This window comes from Pseudophryne corroboree, chromosome 11, assembly GCF_028390025.1.
Source record: "Pseudophryne corroboree isolate aPseCor3 chromosome 11, aPseCor3.hap2, whole genome shotgun sequence".
In the NCBI taxonomy this organism is placed as follows: Eukaryota; Metazoa; Chordata; class Amphibia; order Anura; family Myobatrachidae; genus Pseudophryne; species Pseudophryne corroboree.
In genome coordinates this window covers 265,780,774-265,808,752 of record NC_086454.1, presented here as the reverse complement: position 1 = coordinate 265,808,752, position 27,979 = coordinate 265,780,774, and the positions used below count along the sequence as shown (strand labels likewise).

The following is a 27,979-nucleotide window of genomic DNA, read 5'->3' as shown; positions in this document are numbered from 1 at the left end:
AGGAGGGGGCTGTACACAGTGAAAGGGGTGATGAATCGGACGATGATGATGAGGTGGACATCTTGCCACTGTAGAGCCAGTTTGTGCAAGAAGAGATTGATTGCTTCTTTTTTGGTGGGGGCCCAAACCAACCAGTTTTCTCTGACGTCCTAGTGGATGCTGGGAACTCCGTAAGGACCATGGGGAATAGCGGCTCCGCAGGAGACTGGGCACAAAAGTAAAGCTTTAGGACTACCTGGTGTGCACTGGCTCCTCCCCCTATGACCCTCCTCCAAGCCTCAGTTAGATTTTTGTGCCCGAACGAGAAGGGTGCACACTAGGGGCTCTCCTGAGCTGCTTAGTGAAAAGTTTAGTTTTAGGTTTTTTATTTTCAGTGAGACCTGCTGGCAACAGGCTCACTGCATCGAGGGACTAAGGGGAGAAGAAGCGAACTCACCTGCGTGCAGAGTGGATTGGGCTTCTTAGGCTACTGGACACCATTATCTCCAGAGGGATCGAACACAGGCCCAGCCATGGAGTCCGGTCCCAGAGCCGCGCCGCCGGCCCCCTTACAGAGCCAGAAGCAAGAAGAGGTCCGGAAAATCGGCGGCAGAAGACATCCTGTCTTCACCAAGGTAGCGCACAGCACTGCAGCTGTGCGCCATTGCTCCTCAGCACACTTCACACTTCGGTCACTGAGGGTGCAGGGCGCTAGGGGGGGGCGCCCTGAGCAGCACTAAAAACACCTTGGCTGGCGAAAATACATCACATATAGCCCCCAGGGCTATATGGATGAATTTTAACCCCTGCCAGATTACACTGAAAAACGGGAGAAAAGGCCGCAGAGAAAGGGGCGGAGCCTATCTCCTCAGCACACTGGCGCCATTTTCCCTCACAGCTCCGTTGGAGGGAAGCTCCCTGGCTCTCCCCTGCAGTCACTACACTACAGAAAGGGTTAAAAAAGAGAGGGGGGCACTAATTAGGCGCAGTATAAACAATACAGCAGCTATAAGGGGAAAAACACTTATATAAGGTTATCCCTGTATATATATAGCGCTCTGGTGTGTGCTGGCAAACTCTCCCTCTGTCTCCCCAAAGGGCTAGTGGGGTCCTGTCCTCTATCAGAGCATTCCCTGTGTGTGTGCTGTGTGTCGGTACGTTTGTGTCGACGTGTATGAGGAGGAAAATGATGTGGAGGCGGAGCAAATTGCCTGTAATAGGGATGTCACCCCCTAGGGGGTCGACACCTGAGTGGATGAACTGTTGGAAGGAATTACATGACAGTGTCAGCTCTTTACAAAAGACAGTGATTGACATGAGACAGCCGGCTACTCAGCTTGTGCCTGTCCAGACGTCTCATAGGCCGTCAAGGGCTCTAAAGCGCCCGTTACCTCAGATGGCAAATACAGACGCCGACACGGATACTGACTCCAGTGTCGATGGTGAAGAGACAAATGTGACTTCCAGTAGGGCCACACGTTACATGATTGAGGCAATGAAAAATGTTTTACACATTTCTGATAATACGAGTACCACCAATAGGGGTATTATGTTCGGTGAGGAAAAACTACCTGTAGTTTTCCTGAATCTGAGAAATTAAATGAGGTGTGTGATGAAGCGTGGGTTTCCCCCGATAAAAAAACTGATAATTTCTAAACAGTTATTGGCATTATATCCTTTCCCGCCAGAGGTTAGGGTACGTTGGGAAACACCCCCTAGGGTGGATAAAGCGCTCACACGCTTGTCAAAACAGGGGCTCTACCCTCTCCTGAGATGGCCGCCCTTAAGGATCCCGCTGATAGAAAGCAGGAGGGTATCCTAAAATGTATTTACACAACATACTGGTGTTATACTGCGACCAGCAATCGCCTCAGCCTGGATGTGCAGTGCTGGGTTGGCGTGGTCGGATTCCCTGACTGAAAATATTGATCCCCTAGATAGGGACAGTATATTATTGCCTATAGAGCATTTAAAAGATGCATTTCTATATATGTGTGATGCACAGCGGGATATTTGTCGACTGGCATCAAGAGTAAGTGCGCTGTCCATTTCTGCCAGAAGAGGGTTATGGACACGACAGTGGTCAGGTGATGCGGATTCCAAATGGCATATGGAAGTATTGCCTTATAAAGGGGAGGAGTTATTTGGGGTCGGTCTTTCAGACCTGGTGGTCACGGCAACAGCTGGGAAATCCACGTTTTACCCCAGGTCGCCTCTCAACATAAGAAGACGCCGTATTATCAGGCGCAGTCCTTTCGTTCCCATAAGGGCAAGTGGGCAAAAGGTTCCTCATTTCTGCCCCGTGACAGAGGGAGAGGAAAAAGGCTGCAGAAATCAGCCAGTTCCCAGGAACAGAAGCCCTCTCCCGCCTCTGCCAAGCCCTCAGCATGACGCTGGGGCTTTACAAGCAGACAGGGAGGCAGTTTTGGAAGCCATTCACAAGCTGTATTCCCAGCAGGTGATAATCAAGGTACCCCTCCTGCAACAGGGAAAGGGGTATTATTCCACACTGTTGTGGTACCGAAGCCGGACGGCTCGGTGAGACAGATTTTAAATCTAAAATCTTTGAACACTTACATACAGAGGTTCAAATTCTAGAGAAGGGGACTACATGGTGTCCCTGGACATCAAGGATGCTTACCTTCATGTCCCAATTTACCCTTCTCACCAAGGGTACCTCAGGTTTGTGGTACAGAACTGTCACTATCAGTTTCAGACGCTGCCGTTGGATGGTCCACGGCACCCCGGGTCTTTACCAAGGTAATGGCGAAATGATGATACTCCTTCGAAGGAAGGAAGTTTTAGTTATCCTTTACTTGGACGATCTCCTGATAAGGGTAAGATCCAGGGAACAGTTGGAGGTCGGTGTAGCACTATCTCAGGTAGTGTTGCGACAGCACGGTTGGATTCTCAATATTCCAAAATCGCAGCTGGTTCCGACGACTCGTTTTCTGTTCCTAGGGATGAGTCTGGACACAGTCCAGAAAAAGGTGTTTCTCCTGGAGGAGAAAGCCAGGGAGTTATCCGAGCTAGTCAGGAACCTCCTAAAACCGAGCCAAGTCTCAGTGCATCAATGCACAAGGGTTCTGGGAAAAATGGTGGCTTCCTACGAAGCAAGCCCATTCGGCAGATTCCACGCAAGAACTTTCCAGTGGGACCTGCTGGACAAATGGTCGGGGTTGCATCTTCAGATGCATCAGCGGATAACCCGGTCACCAAGGACAAGGGTGTCCCTCCTGTGGTGGTTGCAGAGTGCTCATCTTCTAGAGGGCCGCAGATTCGGCATTCAGGACTGGGTCCTGGTGACCACGGATGCCAGCCTGCGAGGCTGGGGAGCAGTCACACAGGGAAGAAATTTCCAGGGCTTATGGAGACATCACTTCACATAAATATCCTGGTGCTAAGAGCCATTTACAATGCTCTAAGCTTAGCAAGACCTCTGCTTCAAGGTCAGCCGGGTTGATCCAGTCGGACAACATCACGGCAGTCACCCACGTAAACAGACAGGGTGGCACAAGAAGCAGTCAATGGCAGAAGCTGCAAGGATTCTTCGCTGGGCGGAAAATCATGTGATAGCACTGTCAGCAGTATTCATTCCGGGAGTGGACAACTGGGAAGCAGACTTCCTCAGCAGACACGACCTCCACCCGGGAGAATGGGGACTTCACCCAGAAGTCTTCCACATGATTATAAACCGTTAGGTAAAACCAAAGGTGGACATGATGGCGTCCCGCCTCAACAAAAAACTCGACAGGTATTGCGCCAGGTCAAGGGACCCTCAGGCAATAGCTGTAGACGCTCTGGTAACACCGTGGGTGTACCAGTCAGTGTATGTTTTCCCTCCTCTGCCTCTCATACCCAAGGTACTGAGAATTATAAGATGGAGAGGAGTAAGCACTATATTCGTGGCTCCGGATTGGCCAAGAAGGACTTGGTACCCGGAACTTCAAGAGAGGCTCACGGAGGATCCGTGGCCTCTACCTCTAAGAAGGGACCTGCTCCAGCAAGGACCCTGTCTGTTCCAAGACTTACCGCGGCTGCGTTTGACGGCATGGCGGTTGAACGCCGGATCCTGAAGAAAAAAGGCATTCCGGATGAAGTCATCCCGATCCTGATCAAAGCCAGGAAGGATGTAACCGCAAAACATTATCACCGCATTTGGCGAAAATATGTTGCGTGGTGCGAGGCCAGTAAGGCCCGACGGAGGAATTTCAACTGGGTCGATTCCTACATTTCCTGCAAACAGGAGTGTCTATGGGCCTGAAATTGGGGTCCATTAAGGTTAAAATTTCGGCCCTGTCAATTTTCTTCCAGAAAGAACTAGCTTCAGTCCCTGAAGTGCAGACGTTTGTAAAAGGGGTACTGCATATACAGCCTCCTTTTGTGCCTCCAGTGGCACCTTGGGATCTCAATGTAGTTTTTGGGTTCCAAAAGTCACATTGGTTTGAACCACTTAAAGATGTTGGCCCTGGCCTGGGCCAGGCGCGTGTCAGAATTGGCGGCTTTATTCTGTAAAAGCCCTTATCTGATTTTCCATACGGACAGGGCGGAATTGAGGACTCGTCCTCGGTTTCTCCCTAAGGTGGTTTCAGCGTTTCACCTGAACCAACCTATTGTGGTGCCTGCGGCTACTAGGGACTTGGAGGACTCCAAGTTGCTAGACGTTGTCAGGGCCCTGAAAATATATGTTTCCAGGATGGCTGGAGTCAGAAAATCTGACTCGCTGTTTATCCTGTATGCACCCAACAAGCTGGGTGCTCCTGCTGCTAAGCAGACTATTGCTCGTTGGATTTGTAGTACAATTCAGCTTGCACATTCTGTGGCAGGCCTGCCACAGCCAAAATCTGTAAAAGCCCATTCCACACGGAAAGTGGGCTCATCTTGGGCGGCTGCCCGAGGGGTCTCGGCTTTACAACTTTGCCGAGCAGCTACTTGGTCAGGGGCAAACACGTTTTGCTAAATTCTACAAATTTGATACCCTGGCTGAGGAGGACCTGGAGTTCTCTCATTCGGTGCTGCAGAGTCATCCGCACTCTCCCGCCCGTTTGGGAGCTTTGGTATAATCCCCATGGTCCTTACGGAGTTCCCAGCATCCACTAGGACGTCAGAGAAAATAAGAATTTACTTACCGATAATTCTATTTCTCGTAGTCCATAGTGGATGCTGGGCGCCCATCCCAAGTGCGGATTGTCTGCAATACTTGTACATAGTTATTGTTAACTAAATCGGGTTATTGTTGTAGTGAGCCATCTTTTCTAGAGGCTCCTCTGTTATCATACTGTTAACTGGGTTTAGATCACAAGTTATACGGTGTGATTGGTGTGGCTGGTATGAGTCTTACCCAGGATTCAAAATCCTTCCTTATTGTGTACGCTCGTCCGGGCACAGTATCCTAACTGAGGCTTGGAGGAGGGTCATAGGGGGAGGAGCCAGTGCACACCAGGTAGTCCTAAAGCTTTATTTTTGTGCCCAGTCTCCTGCGGAGCCGCTATTCCCCATGGTCCTTACGGAGTTCCCAGCATCCACTACGGACTACGAGAAATAGAATTATCGGTGAGTAAATTCTTATTATTTCAGTCACAGTCGTGTGGCAGACCCTGTCGCTGAAATGATGGGTTCGTTAAAGTGTGCATGTCCTGTTTATACAACATAAGGGTGGGTGGGAGGGCCCAAGGACAATTCCATCTTGCACCTCTTTTTTCTTTCATTTCTCTTTGCGTCATGTGCTGTTTGGGGAGTATTTTTTTGAAGGGCCATCCTGCGTGACACTGCAGTGCCACTCCTAGATGGGCCAGGTGTTTGTGTCGGCCACTTGGGTCGCTTATCTTAGTCACACAGCTACCTCATTGCGCATCTTTTTTTCTTTGCGTCATGTGCTGTTTGGGGAGTATTTTTTTGAAGGGCCATCCTGCGTGACACTGCAGTGCCACTCCTAGATGGGCCAGGTGTTTGTGTCGGCCACTTGGGTCGCTTATCTTAGTCACACAGCTACCTCATTGCGCCTCTTTTTTTCTTTGCGTCATGTGCTGTTTGGGGAGTATTTTTTTGAAGGGCCATCCTGCGTGACACTGCAGTGCCACTCCTAGATGGGCCAGGTGTTTGTGTCGGCCACTTGGGTCGCTTATCTTAGTCACACAGCTACCTCATTGCGCCTCTTTTTTTCTTTGCGTCATTTGCTGTTTGGGGAGTATTTTTTGGAAGGGCCATCCTGCGTGACACTGCAGTGCCACTCCTAGATGGGCCAGGTGTTTGTGTCGGCCACTTGGGTCGCTTATCTTAGTCATCCAGCGACCTTGGTGCAAATTTTAGGACTAAAAATAATATTGTGAGGTGTGAGGTGTTGAGAATAGACTGGAAATGAGTGTAAATTATGGTTATTGAGGTTAATAATACTATGGGATCAAAATGACCCCCAAATTCTATGATTTAAGCTGTTTTTTAGTTTTTTTTTTAAAAAACACCCGAATCCAAAACACACCCGAATCCGACAAAAAAAAATTCGGTGAGGTTTTGACAAAACGCGTCCGAACCCAAAACACGGCCGCGGAACCGAACCCAAAACCAAAACACAAAACCCGAAAAATTTCCGGTGCACATCACTAGTAATTGGTGGCGGTGCCACATGCAGCTGTCCCTCTCTTTCCACATTGGCTTGCCACCGCCGCTGTGAATGCAGGGATGAGGGAAGAGCATCCCAGCATTCACAGCAGCGGCAGCCAGCCTATGTGGAAGGAGAGGGACAGCTGCAGCGGCGCCGCCACCAATTACAGTGTGCTGCTGCGGCTCCTGAGTCCACCTCCCTCCTCCTCCCCTGCCTCCGGAGCGTCTCCTCTCCTCGCTCAGGTGGCTTGTAATGAGTCAGTTTGACTCATTACAATGCCGCTGAGCAAAGTCACGGGGATGCGGCCAGTTGCGCCCTCAGGGCGACTGCGCTGTGTGCCACGCACACCTGGCACACACGTAGTTACGGCCCTGCATCAGCACTTGTTATTAACCAAAATTTTATGCGGTCCGGCAAACCAAGGAGCGGGTTGACATTCCTGTCCACATTATGATGCTGCAGCTGGAAAGGCGTATTATTACTAGGCATTCAAACTTTTGTCTTACTTATGAGTAGAGATGAGCGCCGGAAATTTTTCGGGTTTTGTGTTTTGGTTTTGGGTTCGGTTCCGCGGCCGTGTTTTGGGTTCGACCGCGTTTTGGCAAAACCTCACCGAATTTTTTTTGTCGGATTCGGGTGTGTTTTGGATTCGGGTGTTTTTTTTCCAAAAAACCTAAAAAACAGCTTAAATCATAGAATTTGGCGGTCATTTTGATCCCAAAGTATTATTAACCTCAAAAACCATAATTTACACTCATTTTCAGTCTATTCTGAATACCTCACACCTCACAATATTATTTTTAGTCCTAAAATTTGCACCGAGGTCGCTGTGTGAGTAAGATAAGCGACCCTAGTGGCCGACACAAACACCGGGCCCATCTAGGAGTGGCACTGCAGTGTCACGCAGGATGGCCCTTCCAAAAAACCCTCCCCAAACAGCACATGACGCAAAGAAAAAAAGAGGCGCAATGAGGTAGCTGTGTGAGTAAGATTAGCGACCCTAGTGGCCGACACAAACACCGGGCCCATCTAGGAGTGGCACTGCAGTGTCACGCAGGATGTCCCTTCCAAAAAACCCTCCCCAAACAGCACATGACGCAAAGAAAAAAAGAGGCGCAATGAGGTAGCTGTGTGAGTAAGATAAGCGACCCTAGTGGCCGACACAAACACCGGGCCCATCTAGGAGTGGCACTGCAGTGTCACGCAGGATGTCCCTTCCAAAAAACCCTCCCCAAACAGCACATGACGCAAAGAAAAAGAAAAGAAAAAAGAGGTGCAAGATGGAATTGTCCTTGGGCCCTCCCACCCACCCTTATGTTGTATAAACAAAACAGGACATGCACACTTTAACCAACCCATCATTTCAGTGACAGGGTCTGCCACACGACTGTGACTGATATGACGGGTTGGTTTGGACCCCCCCCAAAAAAGAAGCAATTAATCTCTCCTTGCACAAACTGGCTCTACAGAGGCAAGATGTCCACCTCATCATCACCCTCCGATATATCACCGTGTACATCCCCCTCCTCACAGATTATCAATTCGTCCCCACTGGAATCCACCATCTCAGCTCCCTGTGTACTTTGTGGAGGCAATTGCTGCTGGTCAATGTCTCCGCGGAGGAATTGATTATAATTCATTTTAATGAACATCATCTTCTCCACATTTTCTGGATGTAACCTCGTACGCCGATTGCTGACAAGGTGAGCGGCGGCACTAAACACTCTTTCGGAGTACACACTTGTGGGAGGGCAACTTAGGTAGAATAAAGCCAGTTTGTGCAAGGGCCTCCAAATTGCCTCTTTTTCCTGCCAGTATAAGTACGGACTGTGTGACGTGCCTACTTGGATGCGGTCACTCATATAATCCTCCACCATTCTATCAATGTTGAGAGAATCATATGCAGTGACAGTAGACGACATGTCCGTAATCGTTGGCAGGTCCTTCAGTCCGGACCAGATGTCAGCATCAGCAGTCGCTCCAGACTGCCCTGCATCACCGCCAGCGGGTGGGCTCGGAATTCTGAGCCTTTTCCTCGCACCCCCAGTTGCGGGAGAATGTGAAGGAGGAGATGTTGACAGGTCGCGTTCCGCTTGACTTGACAATTTTGTCACCAGCAGGTCTTTCAACCCCAGCAGACTTGTGTCTGCCGGAAAGAGAGATCCAAGGTAGGCTTTAAATCTAGGATCGAGCACGGTGGCCAAAATGTAGTGCTCTGATTTCAACAGATTGACCACCCGTGAATCCTTGTTAAGCGAATTAAGGGCTCCATCCACAAGTCCCACATGCCTAGCGGAATCGCTCCGTGTTAGCTCCTCCTTCAATGTCTCCAGCTTCTTCTGCAAAAGCCTGATGAGGGGAATGACCTGACTCAGGCTGGCAGTGTCTGAACTGACTTCACGTGTGGCAAGTTCAAAGGGCATCAGAACCTTGCACAACGTTGAAATCATTCTCCACTGCGCTTGAGACAGGTGCATTCCACCTACTATATCGTGCTCAATTGTATAGGCTTGAATGGCCTTTTGCTGCTCCTCCAACCTCTGAAGCATATAGAGGGTTGAATTCCACCTCGTTACCACTTCTTGCTTCAGATGATGGCAGGGCAGGTTCAGTAGTTTTTGGTGGTGCTCCAGTCTTCTGTACGTGGTGCCTGTACGCCGAAAGTGTCCCGCAATTCTTCTGGCCACCGACAGCATCTCTTGCACGCCCCTGTCGTTTTTTAAAAAATTCTGCACCACCAAATTCAAGGTATGTGCAAAACATGGGACGTGCTGGAATTTGCCCATATTTAATGCACACACAATATTGCTGGCGTTGTCCGATGCCACAAATCCACAGGAGAGTCCAATTGGGGCAAGCCATTCCGCGATGATCTTCCTCAGTTGCCGTAAGAGGTTTTCAGCTGTGTGCGTATTCTGGAAAGCGGTGATACAAAGCGTAGCCTGCCTAGGAAAGAGTTGGCGTTTGCGAGATGCTGCTACTGGTGCCGCCGCTGCTGTTCTTGCGGCGGGAGTCCATACATCTACCCAGTGGGCTGTCACAGTCATATAGTCCTGACCCTGCCCTGCTCCACTTGTCCACATGTCCGTGGTTAAGTGGACATTGGGTACAACTGCATTTTTTAGGACACTGGTGAGTCTTTTTCTGACGTCCGTGTACATTCTCGGTATCGCCTGCCTAGAGAAGTGGAACCTAGATGGTATTTGGTAACGGGGGCACACTGCCTCAATAAATTGTCTAGTTCCCTGTGAACTAACGGCGGATACCGGACGCACGTCTAACACCAACATAGTTGTCAAGGCCTCAGTTATCCGCTTTGCAGCAGGATGACTGCTGTGATATTTCATCTTCCTCGCAAAGGACTGTTGAACAGTCAATTGCTTACTGGAAGTAGTACAAGTGGGCTTACGACTTCCCCTCTGGGATGACCATCGACTCCCAGCAGCAACAACAGCAGCGCCAGCAGCAGTAGGCGTTACACGCAAGGATGCATCGGAGGAATCCCAGGCAGGAGAGGACTCGTCAGAATTGCCAGTGACATTGCCTGCAGGACTATTGGCATTCCTGGGGAAGGAGGAAATTGACACTGAGGGAGTTGGTGGGGTGGTTTGCGTGAGCTTGGTTACAAGAGGAAGGGATTTACTGGTCAGTGGACTGCTTCCGCTGTCACCCAAAGTTTTTGAACTTGTCACTGACTTATTATGAATGCGCTGCAGGTGACGTATAAGGGAGGATGTTCCGAGGTGGTTAACGTCCTTACCCCTACTTATTACAGCTTGACAAAGGGAACACACGGCTTGACACCTGTTGTCCGCATTTCTGGTGAAATACTTCCACACCGAAGAGCTGATTTTTTTGGTATTTTCACCAGGCATGTCAACGGCCATATTCCTACCACGGACAACAGGTGTCTCCCCGGGTGCCTGACTTAAACAAACCACCTCACCATCAGAATCCTCCTGGTCAATTTCCTCCCCAGCGCCAGCAACACCCATATCCTCCTCATCCTGGTGTACTTCAACACTGACATCTTCAATCTGACTATCAGGAACTGGACTGCGGGTGCTCCTTCCATCACTTGCAGGGGGCGTGCAAATGGTGGAAGGCGCATGCTCTTCACGTCCAGTGTTGGGAAGGTCAGGCATCGCAACCGACACAATTGGAGTCGGACTCTCCTTGTGGATTTGGGATTTCGAAGAACGCACAGTTCTTTGCGGTGCTACTGCTTTTGCCAGCTTTAGTCTTTTCATTTTTCTAGCGAGAGGCTGAGTGCTTCCATCCTCATGTGAAGCTGAACCACTAGCCATGAACATAGGCCAGGGCCTCAGCCGTTCCTTGCCACTCCGTGTGGTAAATGGCATATTGGCAAGTTTACGCTTCTCCTCCGACAATTTTATTTTAGGTTTTGGAGTCCTTTTTTTACTGATATTTGGTGTTTTGGATTTGACATGCTCTGTACTATGACATTGGGCATCGGCCTTGGCAGACGACGTTGCTGGCATTTCATCGTCTCGGCCATGACTAGTGGCAGCAGCTTCAGCACGAGGTGGAAGTGGATCTTGATCTTTCCCTAATTTTGGAACCTCAACATTTTTGTTCTCCATATTTTAATAGGCACAACTAAAAGGCACCTCAGGTAAACAATGGAGATGGATGGATTGGATACTAGTATACAATTATGGACGGGCTGCCGAGTGCCGACACAGAGGTAGCCACAGCCGTGAACTACCGCACTGTACTGTGTCTGCTGCTAATATATAGACTGGTTGATAAAGAGATAGTATACTCGTAACTAGTATGTATGTATAAAGAAAGAAAAAAAAACCACGGTTAGGTGGTATATACAATTATGGACGGGCTGCCGAGTGCCGACACAGGGGTAGCCACAGCCGTGAACTACCGCACTGTACTGTGTCTGCTGCTAATATAGACTGGTTGATAAAGAGATAGTATACTCGTAACTAGTATGTATGTATAAAGAAAGAAAAAAAAACCACGGTTAGGTGGTATATACAATTATGGACGGGCTGCCGAGTGCCGACACAGAGGTAGTCACAGCCGTGAACTACCGCACTGTACTGTGTCTGCTGCTAATATAGACTGGTTGATAAAGAGATAGTATACTCGTAACTAGTATGACTATAAAGAAAGAAAAAAAAACCACGGTTAGGTGGTATATACAATTATGGACGGGCTGCCGAGTGCCGACACAGAGGTAGCCACAGCCGTGAACTACCGCACTGTACTGTGTCTGCTGCTAATATATAGACTGGTTGATAAAGAGATAGTATACTCGTAACTAGTATGTATGTATAAAGAAAGAAAAAAAAACCACGGTTAGGTGGTATATACAATTATGGACGGGCTGCCGAGTGCCGACACAGAGGTAGCCACAGCCGTGAACTACCGCACTGTACTGTGTCTGCTGCTAATATAGACTGGTTGATAAAGAGATAGTATACTCGTAACTAGTATGACTATAAAGAAAGAAAAAAAAACCACGGTTAGGTGGTATATACAATTATGGACGGGCTGCCGAGTGCCGACACAGAGGTAGCCACAGCCGTGAACTACCGCACTGTACTGTGTCTGCTGCTAATATATAGACTGGTTGATAAAGAGATAGTATACTCGTAACTAGTATGTATGTATAAAGAAAGAAAAAAAAACCACGGTTAGGTGGTATATACAATTATGGACGGGCTGCCGAGTGCCGACACAGAGGTAGCCACAGCCGTGAACTACCGCACTGTACTGTGTCTGCTGCTAATATAGACTGGTTGATAAAGAGATAGTATACTCGTAACTAGTATGTATGTATAAAGAAAGAAAAAAAAACCACGGTTAGGTGGTATATACAATTATGGACGGGCTGCCGAGTGCCGACACAGAGGTAGCCACAGCCGTGAACTACCGCACTGTACTGTGTCTGCTGCTAATATATAGACTGGTTGATAAAGAGATAGTATACTCGTAACTAGTATGTATGTATAAAGAAAGAAAAAAAAACCACGGTTAGGTGGTATATACAATTATGGACGGGCTGCCGAGTGCCGACACAGAGGTAGCCACAGCCGTGAACTACCGCACTGTACTGTGTCTGCTGCTAATATATAGACTGGTTGATAAAGAGATAGTATACTCGTAACTAGTATGTATGTATAAAGAAAGAAAAAAAAACCACGGTTAGGTGGTATATACAATTATGGACGGGCTGCCGAGTGCCGACACAGAGGTAGCCACAGCCGTGAACTACCGCACTGTACTGTGTCTGCTGCTAATATAGACTGGTTGATAAAGAGATAGTATACTCGTAACTAGTATGTATGTATAAAGAAAGAAAAAAAAAACACGGTTAGGTGGTATATACAATTATGGACGGGCTGCCGAGTGCCGACACAGAGGTAGCCACAGCCGTGAACTACCGCACTGTACTGTGTCTGCTGCTAATATAGACTGGTTGATAAAGAGATAGTATACTCGTAACTAGTATGACTATAAAGAAAGAAAAAAAAAACACGGTTAGGTGGTATATACAATTATGGACGGGCTGCCGAGTGCCGACACAGAGGTAGCCACAGCCGTGAACTACCGCACTGTACTGTGTCTGCTGCTAATATAGACTGGTTGATAAAGAGATAGTATACTACTAATATTATATATACTGGTGGTCAGGTCACTGGTCACTAGTCACACTGGCAGTGGCACTCCTGCAGCAAAAGTGTGCACTGTTTAATTTTAATATAATATTATGTACTCCTGGCTCCTGCTATAACCTATAACTGGCACTGCAGTGCTCCCCAGTCTCCCCCACAATTATAAGCTGTGTGAGCTGAGCACAGTCAGATATATATATACATTGATGCAGCACACTGGGCTGAGCAGTGCACACAGATATGGTATGTGACTGAGTCACTGTGTGTATCGTTTTTTTCAGGCAGAGAACGGATATATTAAATAAAACAAACAACTGCACTGTCTGGTGGTCACTGTGGTCGTCAGTCACTAAACTCTGCACTCTCTTCTACAGTATCACAGCCTCAGGTCAATCTCTCTCTCTCTCTCTCAACCCTAATCTAAATGGAGAGGACGCCAGCCACGTCCTCTCCCTATCAATCTCAATGCACGTGTGAAAATGGCGGCGACGCGCGGCTCCTTATATAGAATCCGAGTCTCGCGAGAATCCGACAGCGTCATGATGACGTTCGGGCGCGCTCGGGTTAACCGAGCAAGGCGGGAGGATCCGAGTCTGCTCGGACCCGTGAAAAAAACATGAAGTTCGTGCGGGTTCGGATTCAGAGAAACCGAACCCGCTCATCTCTACTTATGAGTTTGGGTTCTAATTTATAATAGAAGAAATGTTCAAGTTCAGCCACATTACAGGAGGCCAGCATTGCGTCTGAGCTTGCCGCAAAGGAGCATTGGATGCTGGGAGTGCAACGGATGACCTAACACCCTAGTTCAAACACAGCATGTCAGTAGAAGAAATTCTACAGAAGGAATCCACACTTTACATGACTGCATTTACTAGGCAGAGAAGGTGATGTCATGATGATGGGTTCACTACGATATGCCGGCGGTCGGGCTCCCGGCGACCAGCATACCGGCGCCGGGAGCCCGACCGCCGGCTTACCGACAGTGTGGCGAGCGCAAATGAGCCCCTTGCGGGCTCGCTGCGCTCGCCACGCTACGGGCATGGTGGCGCGCTACGCGCGCCGCACCATTTTATTCTCCCTCCAGGGGGGTCGTGGACCCCCACGAGGGAGAATAAGTGTCGGTATGCCGGCTGTCGTGATCCCGGCACCGGTATACTGTGCGCCGGGATCCCGTCAGTCGGCATACTGATGATTACTCAGCCAAGAAATAACTATCTGTATACTTTAATAGACTTACAAGAATTGTAAAGTGCAAGTTTAGAAAAAAATTATCTCTCACTTATAAGAGTCACACATTAATCCAACAACAAGATATAACTGTATATCGCTAAACTACACAGTAATCCATATTTCAACAGAAATTACATGTGCAGCAAATTCTTTCAGACACATTCATAGGCAAACGCAGGGGGGGTTTATGGTCACATCATGCAGTTTAATGGACAGAGTGGAGCTGCTGCACATGCCCAGTGGTAGCAGCTTCTTCTACCATGTTTGCTGTGTGTGAATCCTCAAACAGTGCACTGCACCTGAGAGTAGCTACCAGGAAGAAGAGAAAGGGGCCTTACCATGTGGTAGGAGAATGTGTGCTTAGAAAGTGCAGTACTGCTTTTGTTATATTTGTGTCTTTATTTTCTGTAGTATGTTTAACCTTTTCCTGACCACTTATTTATATTAATTAAATGTTTGATACAGCCTATACTATAGATCATCTATAGTGTTAAATTACTACTGTATTCCATGTTCCGCAGAGTGGGAGATTGTGGATTGCATTTTGAAACGCCCCTCTAGAAATCTTGCGTTTACCACTGACGTTACTCCTAATTTACCATCAAGCACACAAAGCAGAACAGACCACCATTTCATATTTACATAGTTGATTTAAACAAATGAAATGTGCATGTAAAAGGCTTAAAGCAATACTTCAGAGTACCATAGGCCACGGGCGTAGCTAGTACTTTGTGGGCCCCATAGCAACATTTTGAAGGGACTACTGTCCCAAAGCTTCTAGAGAGACAGCTCTCCACAACAGCTGTTAATATTATACCCCATAATAGTGCCCTAGTTCATATTTTGTCACATTGTAGGACTGTCAGTACACATTAAGCAACACAGTACCATCAATTCCCATTATGACATACAATGTCTCTAGAGCCCTCTTGTTTATTTGATATCATATTACAATGAGCAAGTCCAGGGGTTTAACTAGCTATATTGTAGGCCCCAAGGCCAGTGGTGGATCCAGCAGGGGGCGATGAGGGCGATCAACCCCCGTAACACAGTGACCCAGCCCCGTCCACTTGTTTTTCCTGTGGGCAGCAGAGGTCGGGGGAGCTGTGTGCAATGGCCGGGACCTGGCCGCATTGAATATGGGCAGCTGAGACGGTGTCGGGTGAGACCATCCAGTATGCCCCAGCCCCTGCTACCAGCAGCAGCACAACTCTCTGCTGCCGTGGCCTTGATTGCTACTTCAGCCGTGGAGGAGCTGCCACCGCCACCATGTCTGACTACCCCAGAGCCCAGCCCGGGAGCCGCAAGGATGCCCGACAGGTAAGGGGCGGGGAGAGGACGGGAGGCGATTGGCTGGTGTGGAAAGAGCAGCCAGAGTGCTGTGCTGGGGAGAGCCAGCCAGGGCAGGAGAGACAGGGGACCCGTTCCAGGAGATGGAGGAGGAGGAGGGCTGGGTGGACAGGACTTCATCCTGTTGTGTCTGTGTATGTACTGTATGGTGCATCACTACTGTCTGTATGTGCATGGAGTGTTACTAGGGGTTGTGTATGCTGTGTATCACTAGTGTCTATGTGTGTGTTAGTAGTGTATGTATGGTGTATCACTAATGTCTATGTGTGTTAGTATTGTATGTATGGTGTATCACTAGTGTCTGTGTGTGTGTTAGTAGTGTATGTATGTATGTATGTATGTATGTATGTATGGTGTATCACTAGTGTCTGTGTGTGTGTTAGTAGTGTATGTATGTATGTATGTATGTATGTATGTATGGTGTATCACTAGTTTCTGTGTGTGTGTGTGTGTGTGTGTGTGTGTGTGTGTGTGTGTGTGTGTGTGTGTGAGTAGTGTATGTATGGTGTATTACTAGTGTCTGTGTGGGTTAGTAGTGTATGATGTACAGTATGGTGTATACCTAGTGTCTGTGTGTGTGTTAGTAGTGTATGTATGTATGTATGTATGTATGTATGTATGGTGTATCACTAGTTTTTGTGTGTGTGTTAGTAGTGTATGTACGCAGGGTTGGACTGGCCCACAGGGGTACAGGGGAAACCACCGGTGGGTCCTACTGCCTGGGGGGCCCACCCTCTCCTCTAGGGATCAGGTTCCAGACTGTGCTGTTACTAATCTAGTACATAATCTTGCATGCACTACAGTGTTTACTGTATATATATATATATATATATATATATATATATACAGTATATATATATATATATATATACAGTATATATATATATATATATATATGTACACACAGTATATATATATATATATATATATATATGGGACAACACTTGCAAAATGGTTAGGCAAATCAATGTGGTGGCTGGGCAGACGCCCTCTAGAAACTGGCCACACCCCTAAACATGGGCCCCTACCACTGCATTTCCCTGGTGGACCCTACATGCCCCAGTCCGACACTGTATGTATGGTGTATCACTAGTGTCTGTGTGGGTTAGTAGTGTATGTATGGTGTATCACTAGGTCCTAGCAGACTGGACCTGAAGGGGGAGGAGTCCGGATTCATTTTAAAACCGCCCCTCTATAGGAGAAGTCTAGTTCCGCCCCTGTCCAAGGCAAATGTTTTTAAGGGCCTCTATGTATCACCCAAAGGTGAAAAGTGTTTATAACTAGTGATGAGCGGGTTCGGTTTCTCGGAAACCGAACCCCCCCGAACTTCACCCTTTTTACATGGGTCCGAGCCATACTCGGATTCTCCCGTATGGCTCAGTTAACCCGAGCGCGCCCAAACGTCATCATCCCGCTGTCGGATTCTCGCGAGATTCGGATTCTATATAAGCAGCCGCGCGTCGCCGCCATTTTCACTCGTGCATTGGAAATGTTAGGGAGAGGACGTGGCTGGCGTCCTCTCCGCTATTGTTGAACTTGATTGTGCACTATTGCTTAATTGTGGGGAGGGCTGGGGAGCAGCTGTATAATATAGGAGGAGTACAGTGCAAAGTTTTGCTGATCAGTGACCACCAGTTATCCGTTCTCTGCCTGAAAAAAACGCTCCATATCTGTGCTCAGTGTGCTGCATATATCTGTGCTCACACTGCTTAATTGTGGGGACTGGGGAGCAGCTGTATTATATAGCAGGAATACAGTGCAGAGTTTTGCTGACAGTGACCACCAGTATACGTTGTCTGCCTGAAAAACACTCCATATCTGTGCTCAGTGTGCTGCTTTATTGTGGGGACAGGGGACCACCAGTATAAAATTATATAGGAGGAGTACAGTGCAGAGTTTTGCTGACCAGTGACCACCAGTATATAATATATAGCATAACGGTACAGTAGGCCACTGCTGTACCTACCTCTGTGTCGTCATTAAGTATACTATCCATCTAGATTCTATACCTGTGGTGCATTTCAGTTGTGCAGTTTGCTGACATAGTGACCACCAGTATATATAGCAGCACGGTACGGAAGGCCACTGCTGTACCTACCTCTGTGTCGTCAAGTATACTATCCATCTACATTCTATACCTGTGGTCAGGCCCGGCGACAGGGGGGGTCAAAGGGGACACCCGTCCCGGGCCCCGCCGTTGTTAGGGGCCCCAAGGTCCAGGCAGCGGGCAGCAGTGGCTGCAGTTCATCACAACTGTCAAAAAAAACTGTTTGCTCCCGGCATCGCGGATTCGCGAGCCGGCCGCTGCGCTGTGATTTAAGTGTGTGTGTTTGTATGCGTGCGCCCCCCCAAGTCCCGTGTGCTGTTCAACCCCTCAGTGCCCTGTGATTGATGTGTGTTTGCGTGCGCGCGCCCCCGCCCCCCCTCCTTCTCTCCCAAATCCTGTGTGCTGCTCACCCCTCAGTGCCCTGTTTACCCCTCAGTGCCCCCAGCCCCCAGGTCACCTGTTATCCTGCCAACCATTTCCCAGCCAGGAAGCTCGGCCGGACAGGTCACCTGTTATCCTGCCAGCCAGTCCCCAGCCAGGACCGCCCCTCCAGCGTCCTCACCGCACGCTGCCTCCCTGTCTCTCTCTGCTGTGTGAGTGAGGAGCCGGACTGAGGCACGGAGCGCACAGCAGGAGCTGCCAGGACAGGACAGACAGAGTACTGCGGCCTGTGGGAATTGGGGAGGCAAGCCTGGTGAATTAGCGCGGCTGTGTCAGTGTGTTGCTGCAGCAGCAAGCAGGGTAAGGCTTTTGCATTTCATAAATCATAATACATGTTTATGTATAGGGAATGGGATTTGGGTTTGGGTTAGGGCTTTAGGTTTAGTTTGGGGTGGGATGCCGGCAGGCAGGCACATTATCCATGCATATGCATTCTGCACATGGATGCATCTGCATGCATGTGCGTGTCAGATGAGATCAGACTCATCAGAGCAGAATGTCTGTGCTGTGGTGGTGACTGGTTATTCAGGCTCAGTTGCTGCTCAGCACAGACTACAAAATTCATGACCATTGTGGGTCTGTGAATCTTAATTTTGGAAAGGGATGATCCCATTATATCGGTATTGTATTGTTCCATTAAAGTTTTGTTTTCTAGACGTTAGAGAGTCTATAATTTTGTTTTTAATATACTTGTGTCCTGTAGATAATATGGGTCCCTGTCCTGTTTCCTGGGGGTGGGGATGGTGGGGGTGGAGTAGGGGGGCGGGGGGGGCCCGCAGAGATATCAGTGTACCGGGCCCCAAAATTTCTGTTGCCGGCCCTGCCTGTGGTGCATTTTAGTTTTGCAGTTTTCTGACACAGTGACCACCAGTATACTATATATAGCAGTACGGTACGGAAGGCCACTGCTGTACCTACCTCTGTGTCGTCATTAAGTATACTATCCATCTACATTCTATACCTGTGGTGCATTAAAGTTTTGCAGTTTGCTGACACAGTGACCACCAGTATACTATATATAGCAGTACGGTACGGAAGGCCACTGCTGTACCTACCTCTGTGTCGTCATTAAGTATACTATCCATCTACATTCTATACCTGTGGTGCATTTTAGTTTTGCAGTTTGCTGACACAGTGACCACCAGTATACTATATATAGCAGTACGGTACGGAAGGCCACTGCTGTACCTACCTCTGTGTCGTCATTATGTATACTATCCATCTACATTCTATACCTGTGGTGCATTTTAGTTTTGCAGTTTGCTGACACAGTGACCACCAGTATACTATATATAGCAGTACGGTACGGAAGGCCACTGCTGTACCTACCTCTGTGTCGTCATTAAGTATACTATCCATCTACATTCTATACCTGTGATGCATTTTAGTTTTGCAGTTTGCTGACACAGTGACCACCAGTATACTATATATAGCAGTACGGTACGGAAGGCCACTGCTGTACCTACCTCTGTGTCGTCATTAAGTATACTATCCATCTACATTCTATACCTGTGGTGCATTTTAGTTTTGCAGTTTGCTGACACAGTGACCACCAGTATACTATATATAGCAGTACGGTACGGAAGGCCACTGCTGTACCTACCTCTGTGTCGTCATTAAGTATACTATCCATCTACATTCTATACCTGTGGTGCATTTTAGTTTTGCAGATTGCTGACAGTGACCACCAGTATATATAGCAGTACGGTACGGAAGGCCACTGCTCTACCTACCTCTGTGTCGTCAAGTATACTATCCATCCATACCTGTTGTGCATTTCAGTTGTGCGCAGTATATATAGTAGTAGGCCATTGCTATTGATAGTTACTGGCATATAATTCCACACATTAAAAAATGGAGAACAAAAATGTGGAGGTTAAAATAGGGAAAGATCAAGATCCACTTCCACCTCGTGCTGAATCTGCTGCCACTAGTCATGGCCGAGATGATGAAATGCCATCAACGTCGTCTGCCAAGGCCGATGCCCAATGTCATAGTAGAGAGCATGTAAAATCCAAAACACAAAAGTTCAGTAAAATGACCCAAAAATCAAAATTAAAAGCGTCTGAGGAGAAGCGTAAACTTGCCAATATGCCATTTACGACACAGAGTGGCAAGGAACGGCTGAGGCCCTGGCCTATGTTCATGGCTAGTGGTTCAGCTTCACATGAGGATGGAAGCACTCATCCTCTCGCTAGAAAAATGAAAAGACTTAAGCTGGCAAAAGCACAGCAAAGAACTGTGCGTTCTTCTAAATCACAAATCCCCAAGGAGAGTCCAATTGTGTCGGTTGCGATGGCTGACCTTCCCAACACTGGACGGGAAGAGCTTGCGCCTTCCACCATTTGCACGCCCCCTGCAAGTGCTGGAAGGAGCACCCGCAGTCCAGTTCCTGATAGTCAAATTGAAGATGTCACTGTTGAAGTACACCAGGATGAGGATATGGGTGTTGCTGGCGATGGGGAGGAAATTGACAAGGAGGATTCTGATGGTGAGGTGGTTTGTTTAAGTCAGGCACCCGGGGAGACACCGGTTGTCCGTGGGACGAATATGGCCATTAACATGCCTGGTCAAAATACAAAAAAAATCAGCTCTTCGGTGTGGAATTATTTCAACACAAATGCGGACAACAGGTGTCAAGCCGTGTGTTGCCTTTGTCAAGCTGTAATAAGTAGGGGTAAGGACGATAACCACCTCGGAACATCCTCCCTTATACGTCACCTGCAGCGCATTCATCATAAGTCAGTGACAAGTTCAAAAACTTTGGGTGACAGCGGAAGCAGTCCACTGACCACTAAATCCCTTCCTCTTGTAACCAAGCTCCTACAAACCACACCACCAACTCCCTCAGTGTCAATTTCCTCCTTACCCAGGAAAGCCAATAGTCCTGCAGGCCATGTCACTGGCAAGTCTGACGAGTCCTCTCTTGCCTGGGATTCCTCCGATGCATCCTTGAGTGTAACGCTAACTGCTGCTGGCGCTGCTGTTGTAGCTGCTGGGAGTCGATCGTCATCCCAGAGGGGAAGTCGGAAGACCACTTGTACTACTTCCAGTAAGCAATTGACTGTCCAACAGTCCTTTGCGAGGAAGATGAAATATCACAGCAGTCATCCTGCTGCAAAGCAGATAATTCAGGCCTTGGCAGCCTGGGTGGTGAGAAATGTGGTTCCGGTATCCACCGTTAATTCAGAGGCAACTAGAGACTTGATTGAGGTACTGTGTCCCCGGTACCAAATACCATCTAGGTTCCATTTCTCTAGGCAGGCGATACCGAAAATGTACACAGACCTCAGAAAAAGACTCACCAGTGTCCTAAAAAATGCAGTTGTACCCAATGTCCACTTAACCACGGACATGTGGACAAGTGGAGCAGGGCAGACTCAGGACTATATGACTGTGACAGCCCACTGGGTAGATGTATTGCCTCCCGCAGCAAGAACAGCAGCGGCGGCACCAGTAGCAGCATCTCGCAAACGCCAACTCATTCCTAGGCAGGCTACGCTTTGTATCACCGCTTTCCAGAAGAGGCACACAGCTGACAACCTCTTACGGAAACTGAGGAAGATCATCGCAGAATGGCTTACCCCAATTGGACTCTCCTGGGGATTTGTGACATCGGACAACGCCAGCAATATTGTGCGTGCATTACATCTGGGCAAATTCCAGCACGTCCCATGTTTTGCACATACATTGAATTTGGTGATGCAGAATTATTTAAAAAACGACAGGGGCGTGCAAGAGATGCTGTTGGTGGCCCGAAGAATTGCGGGCCACTTTCGGCATTCAGCCACCGCGTACAGAAGACTGGAGCACCACCAAACATTCCTGAACCTGCCCTGCCATCATCTGAAGCAAGAGGTGGTAACGAGGTGGAATTCAACCCTCTATATGCTTCAGAGGATGGAGGAGCAGCAAAAGGCCATTCAAGCCTATACATCTGCCCACGATATAGGCAAAGGAGGGGGAATGCACCTGACTCAAGCGCAGTGGAGAATGATTTCAACGTTGTGCATGGTTCTGCAACCCTTTGAACTTGCCATACGTGAAGTCAGTTTAGACACTGCCAGCCTGAGTCAGGTCATTCCCCTCATCAAGCTTTTGCAGAAGAAGCTGGAGACATTGAAGGAGGAGCTAAAACAGAGCGATTCCGCTAGGCATGTGGGACTTGTGGATGGAGCCCTTAATTCGCTTAACCAGGATTCACGGGTGGTCAATCTGTTGAAATCAGAGCACTACATTTTGGCCACCGTGCTCGATCCTAGATTTAAAACCTACGTTGGATCTCTCTTTCCGGCAGACACAAGTCTGCAGAGGTTCAAAGACCTGCTGGTGAGAAAATTGTCAAGTCAAGCGGAACGTGACCCATCAACATCTCCTCCTTCACATTCTCCCGCAACTGGGGGTGCGAGGAAAAGGCTAAGAATTCTGAGCCCACCCGCTGGCGGTGATGCAGGGCAGTCTGGAGCGAGTGCTGACATCTGGTCCGGACTAAAGGACCTGCCAACGATTACTGACATGTCGTCTACTGTCACTTCATATGATTCTCTCACCATTGAAAGAATGGTGGATGATTATATGAGTGACCGCATCCAAGTAGGCACATCAGACAGTCCGTACGTATACTGGCAGGAAAAAGAGGCAATTTGGAGGCCCTTGCACAAACTGGCTTTATTCTACCTAAGTTGCCCTCCGTCCAGTGTGTACTCCGAAAGAGTGTTTAGTGCAGCCGCTCACCTTGTCAGCAATCGGCGTACGAGGTTACTTCCAGAAAATGTGGAGAAGATGATGTTCTTCAAAATTAATTATAATCAATTCCTCCGTGGAGACATTCACCAGCAGCAATTGCCTCCACAAAGTACACAGGGACCTGAGATGGTGGATTCCAGTGGGAACGAATTAATAATCTGTGAGGAGGGGGATGTACACAGTGAAAGGGGTGAGGAATTGGAGGATGATGATGAGGTGGACATCTTGCCTCTGTAGAGCCAGTTTGTGCAAGGAGAGATTGATTGCTTCTTTTTTTGGTGGGGGCCCAAACCAACCAGTCATTTCAGTCACAGTCGTGTGGCAGACCCTGTCGCTGAAATGATGGGTTCGTTAAAGTGTGCATGTCCTGTTTATACAACATAAGGGTGGGTGGGAGGGCCCAAGGACAATTCCATCTTGCACCTCTTTTTTCTTTAATTTTTCTTTGCATCATGTGCTATTTGGGGACAATTTTTTTGAAGTGCCAGCCTGCCTGACACTGCAGTGCCACTCCTAGATGGGCCAGGTGTTTGTGTCGGCCACTTGTGTCGCTTAGCTTAGTCACACAGCGACCTTGGTGCGCCTCTTTTTTTCTTTGCATCATGTGCTGTTTGGGGACTATTTTTTTGAAGTGCCATCCTGCCTGACACTGCAGTGCCACTCCTAGATGGGCCAGGTGTTTGTGTCGGCCACTTGTGTCGCTTAGCTTAGCCATCCAGCGACCTCGGTGCAAATTTTAGGACTAAAAATAATATTGTGAGGTGTGAGGTGTTCAGAATAGACTGGAAATGAGTGGAAATTATGGTTATTGAGGTTAATAAAACTATGGGATCAAAATGACCCCCAAATTCTATGATTTAATCTGTTTTTTAGGGTTTTTTGTAAAAAACACCAGAATCCAAAACACACCCGAATCCAACAAAAAAATTTCTGTGAGGTTTTGCCAAAACGCGTCCGAATCAAAAACACGGCGGCGGAACCGAATCCAAAACCAAAACACAAAACCCGAAAAATGTCCGGTGCACATCACTATTTATAACATATGTAACTGTAACAGGGAAAGTGGTCACCATAGCAGCTGCACTCCCTGCACCTCTAGTAGCCGCGCCCTTGCCATGGACTATACAGGAAGCTGCCATTATTTGAAGACACTAAGGAGCTTGATGATGCAATTTGTAGCAAAACATGGCAGTGCACAGAGTAAGCAGCACTGCAAAGATGCAAAAGACATCACCACTCGCCACCTAAGGTCCACGACCAGCCAACCCTCCTCCCCCACTCGCCACCCCCCACCGGGATTCCGCTGCCGGGATCCCGGCGTCGGTATGCTGACCATCAGTCTCCTGACCACCGGTCACGTATACCACACCCCTGGTACAGATGTAATAAGCCTGGAGAAGTGATAAAGCAGTTATAAGTGGATGGTGAATGCACCAGCCAATCAGCTCCTGTCATTTTTTTTCAAACCCGTAAGAATTGGCTGGTCTTTATCACCTTCCACTTATCACTGCTTTATCACTTCTCCAGGCTTAATACATCTGCCCCACTGTGAGTTATGAGTACTGTTTATAAAACATTATTTAATAACACCACATAAGCCCTGGTTACAAATGTAACTATTTAATCATACAATATGGCTGCGTAACATGGCTGCATAAGTCCGAACATTTAATTTGCTGATTTTACAATACTGGGAGAAATGTAATAACTTGAGAATTCCAGTGACGTAAAGATACCAAAAACTCACAGCAATATTGCGGTAACTTTAGCGTAGAGGACGTGGGATGTCACAGTCAGACATTTAGAGATAAAATGTAGCATTTTTCGTACGACGTTCCCCCTATCATTTTCGTGCTGCACTGAATTATAACCACACCACAGACAAGCTCTATCATGTGGAGATTATAAAGTCTGTGCAATGCGAATTTCCAAATACAGCCCAGAATAGCCATTCCATGCAAACAAAAGGCATCAGTTTGAGATGGTGGGACCCATGTTGAGTTCATCATACACTTATTTACAGAGCTTATCCTGCATGTTTACACGCTATGGTAGCCTGCTCTGGAACATTGCATATGCAATTGCAAGTGATGCACTCCTCTTGCGCGGCCCGCCATCAGGAGAGTGCTGCGGGCACAGTAGTCCCGGGCCCTGCCTCTCTAACGCTTTGCTCCTCCCCCTTTTCGTGCCCGAGATCTGACAGTCACAGGAGGGAGAGAGGACGCTGCAAGCATCAATTGTAAGCACCCCTCCCAAAATGGCCGCCGCCTCATAGGAGACAGTTATTAAAGATACTAGAGGAGGCTCCTCTAGTATCTTTAATAACTGTCTCCTCTGAGGTGGTGGCCATTTTGGGAGGGACATTTTCAATTGAAGTTTGCAGTATCCTATCCCCCCTACTGTGACAGTGTCAGAACTCGGGTATGAAAAGGTGCGGGGCTACCAAAATGGAGGGGGCGGGGCTACACGGGACCAGGCTGGCTGCTACCACAGGTCACTGGAGAATGCTCTGCAACAGCTCCTGTGATAGGTAAGTTAGGGAGAGTGAGTAAGAGAGAGAAAGTGTGTGTGTGTGTGTGTGTGTGTGTGTGTGTGTGTGTGTGTGTGTGTGTGTGCGTGTGTGTGTGCGTGTATCTGAGTGTGTGTGTATCTATGTGTGTGTGTGGATATATATCTATTTTATTTTTGTACTATATATATATATATATATATATATATATATAGAAAAAGGCAGGGACAGCACTGAAAGCCACAGACAAAAAGTTTAAGGGAGGTGCAAGGCAGCAAATTGATATAAAGGCACTCACTTGATCCAATAAAGGAAAAAGCAGAACAAGCCAGCACTCACGGTTTTGATGAAAAGAAAAACGAAGGTTTATTCCATGTTGACACAATGAGCGTACATACAGGCACAGCCCACAGCCCGACAGCTGTTTCGACCGACTTAGGTCATCCTCAGGGGCTACAAGAGCTGAGTAATGCACAGGGATATAAACAAAAAACGGCGCCAAAATCAAAGACAGTAATCCACCAATGATGGAAGAGAGGGGCAGGGGCAAGTTCCATGTACGGCTCCCCCGCATCTCCCGGGCCGTCGCATGGTAACCAAGGTAAACAAAGCCGGCACGCTCCCTGGCAACAGCTCGAGTGCGCTGTTCGCAGCACAGGGGAGCCGGGCCAGCACCACTGACGCTCACTGGGGGGACGGGAGAGGGATGACAAAAGTGCGTTATACAAGGGTGCATATCAAAACAAAATGGGAAGGGTCTGGACGGAACATAACAATGAAGTAAAAGAAATAAACAATGCTGAATATGAAAACGCAAGGGACCGCTGTCAATTCACATTTAAGAGGTAACAAAAACCATTAGAGAAAGCCGCTGAGCCCAGAATCCTGGGGACACATAACGATGATATAATAAAGTTATCAATCACAGGCTGGAACAAAACCAGCCGGAATATTAGATGCAGGTTAAGAGATGGATAATGGGTGAAGGTGTATAATACCCAGCGGCAACGACTGGATGGCAAGAAGACAGCGAACCCACAGAAAGACCCTTACGAAGTGCAATAAGTGCAAGGCTGCAGAGGAATACACACGGGTCAAAGATGGAGCAGGATGTGGTCTCCGGTGTATTGAGAAGAGTGAAGCAAGGGATAGAATGGCATACAGGGCAAGCCGGTGAAAACCAGACCCGCCCAGATGCCATGTATAATGTGTGTAGATAAAAACAAAGTGGTGGGATAAGGAAGAAAGGAAGACACTGGAGCATGCATCAAAAGTGGGGAAAAAAAGAGAGAAAAACTCATGAAGAAAGGCCTCTGCGTGATCCTCGACTGCGTATAACCAGGTGATATAGTTACAGCACCCAGTATTCCCAGGCCGTCTCCAAGCCTGGTACTGTCTGGGCCCAACACTGCTTAGTTTCCAAGATCGGACGGAATTGGACGTTATCCAGTGTGGTATGGCTGTAGAAATCACTGAAATGTCCGAGCGGTCCTGACATGGAATAGGCCTGTTCCTATTGGAGACAAAAGAATGAAATAAGGAAAGCATAGAATAGCGAGACTCAAAATTGCCCCAGCCAAACCCAACATGAAGTGTGTAAGTGACTGGGCACACAGTGATAATCCAATGCTGGAATAAACAAACAAAAGCAAAAGACTGGACGCACGGCGGTGTCTAGACGGGCACAGAGTGGTCACACAATGCCTGAATAAACAAACACATGAATAAAAGGACTGGACACACGGCGGTGTCTAATGAAATGAAACAAAAAAAATCATTCAACAAGTTGCTTCACAAAAAGCAACCTAAACGAAACTCCTCATTGAGGCCAATGTGTTAGGGTCTCCTGCTCTGTGCTGCCACGTCGTCGTGGCAACCGGGAGACAAGTGCTAGCGGAGTAACCTGAGCGTAGCTGATACTCCGGTTCGGGTCTTTTGCTGTGCAGTGGTTACAGGCTCTGTGCACGGCAGGGGATCCGGTGCTGGTTTTTGTGCTCACAGTCTGTGAGGTCTGAGTGGGGCGTGGACAACACCTGCTATATAAACCCTCTTCTCAGGTTAGGCAGATGCTGCTGAATCTTTGTTGGTTAGTCAGTTCCTGAAAGCTAGCTAGTACTGTGTAAACTTTGTATTTGTTTGTTGCTTACTGCAAATAGGCCTTGGGATTTGGTATTACACTCGGCCAATCCAGACCTAGCAGTAAGACTGGAGTCAGTCGTTTAACCTGCTGGGGTTCTTTTGCTACTCTGTGAACCTAGCAAGTTTGCGGCTGTATTCTCAGACTTGCCTGCCAAAATCCTTTCTCACTGTGCAAGGTGTTCAGGTGTCAGTTTAGTGGCAGTAAGCTGAACCAGTGCACTGCAAGTGAGGACTAGGATTGTGGAGACTCTCCTTGTGTCTATTATTCCATCTCTGACCAA

The 27,979-nt window shown here is 48.0% G+C and overlaps 1 long non-coding RNA gene and 1 pseudogene across 1 annotated transcript in view; both read right to left on the bottom strand.

The window, feature by feature from the left end:
* LOC134970154 (uncharacterized) overlaps positions 1-27,979 on the bottom strand; it is a 177,029-nt gene that overhangs the window by 68,966 nt on the left and 80,084 nt on the right. The gene's annotated exons all lie outside the window — the stretch shown is intronic.
* On the bottom strand, positions 26,908-27,027 carry LOC134971271 (5S ribosomal RNA; annotated as a pseudogene).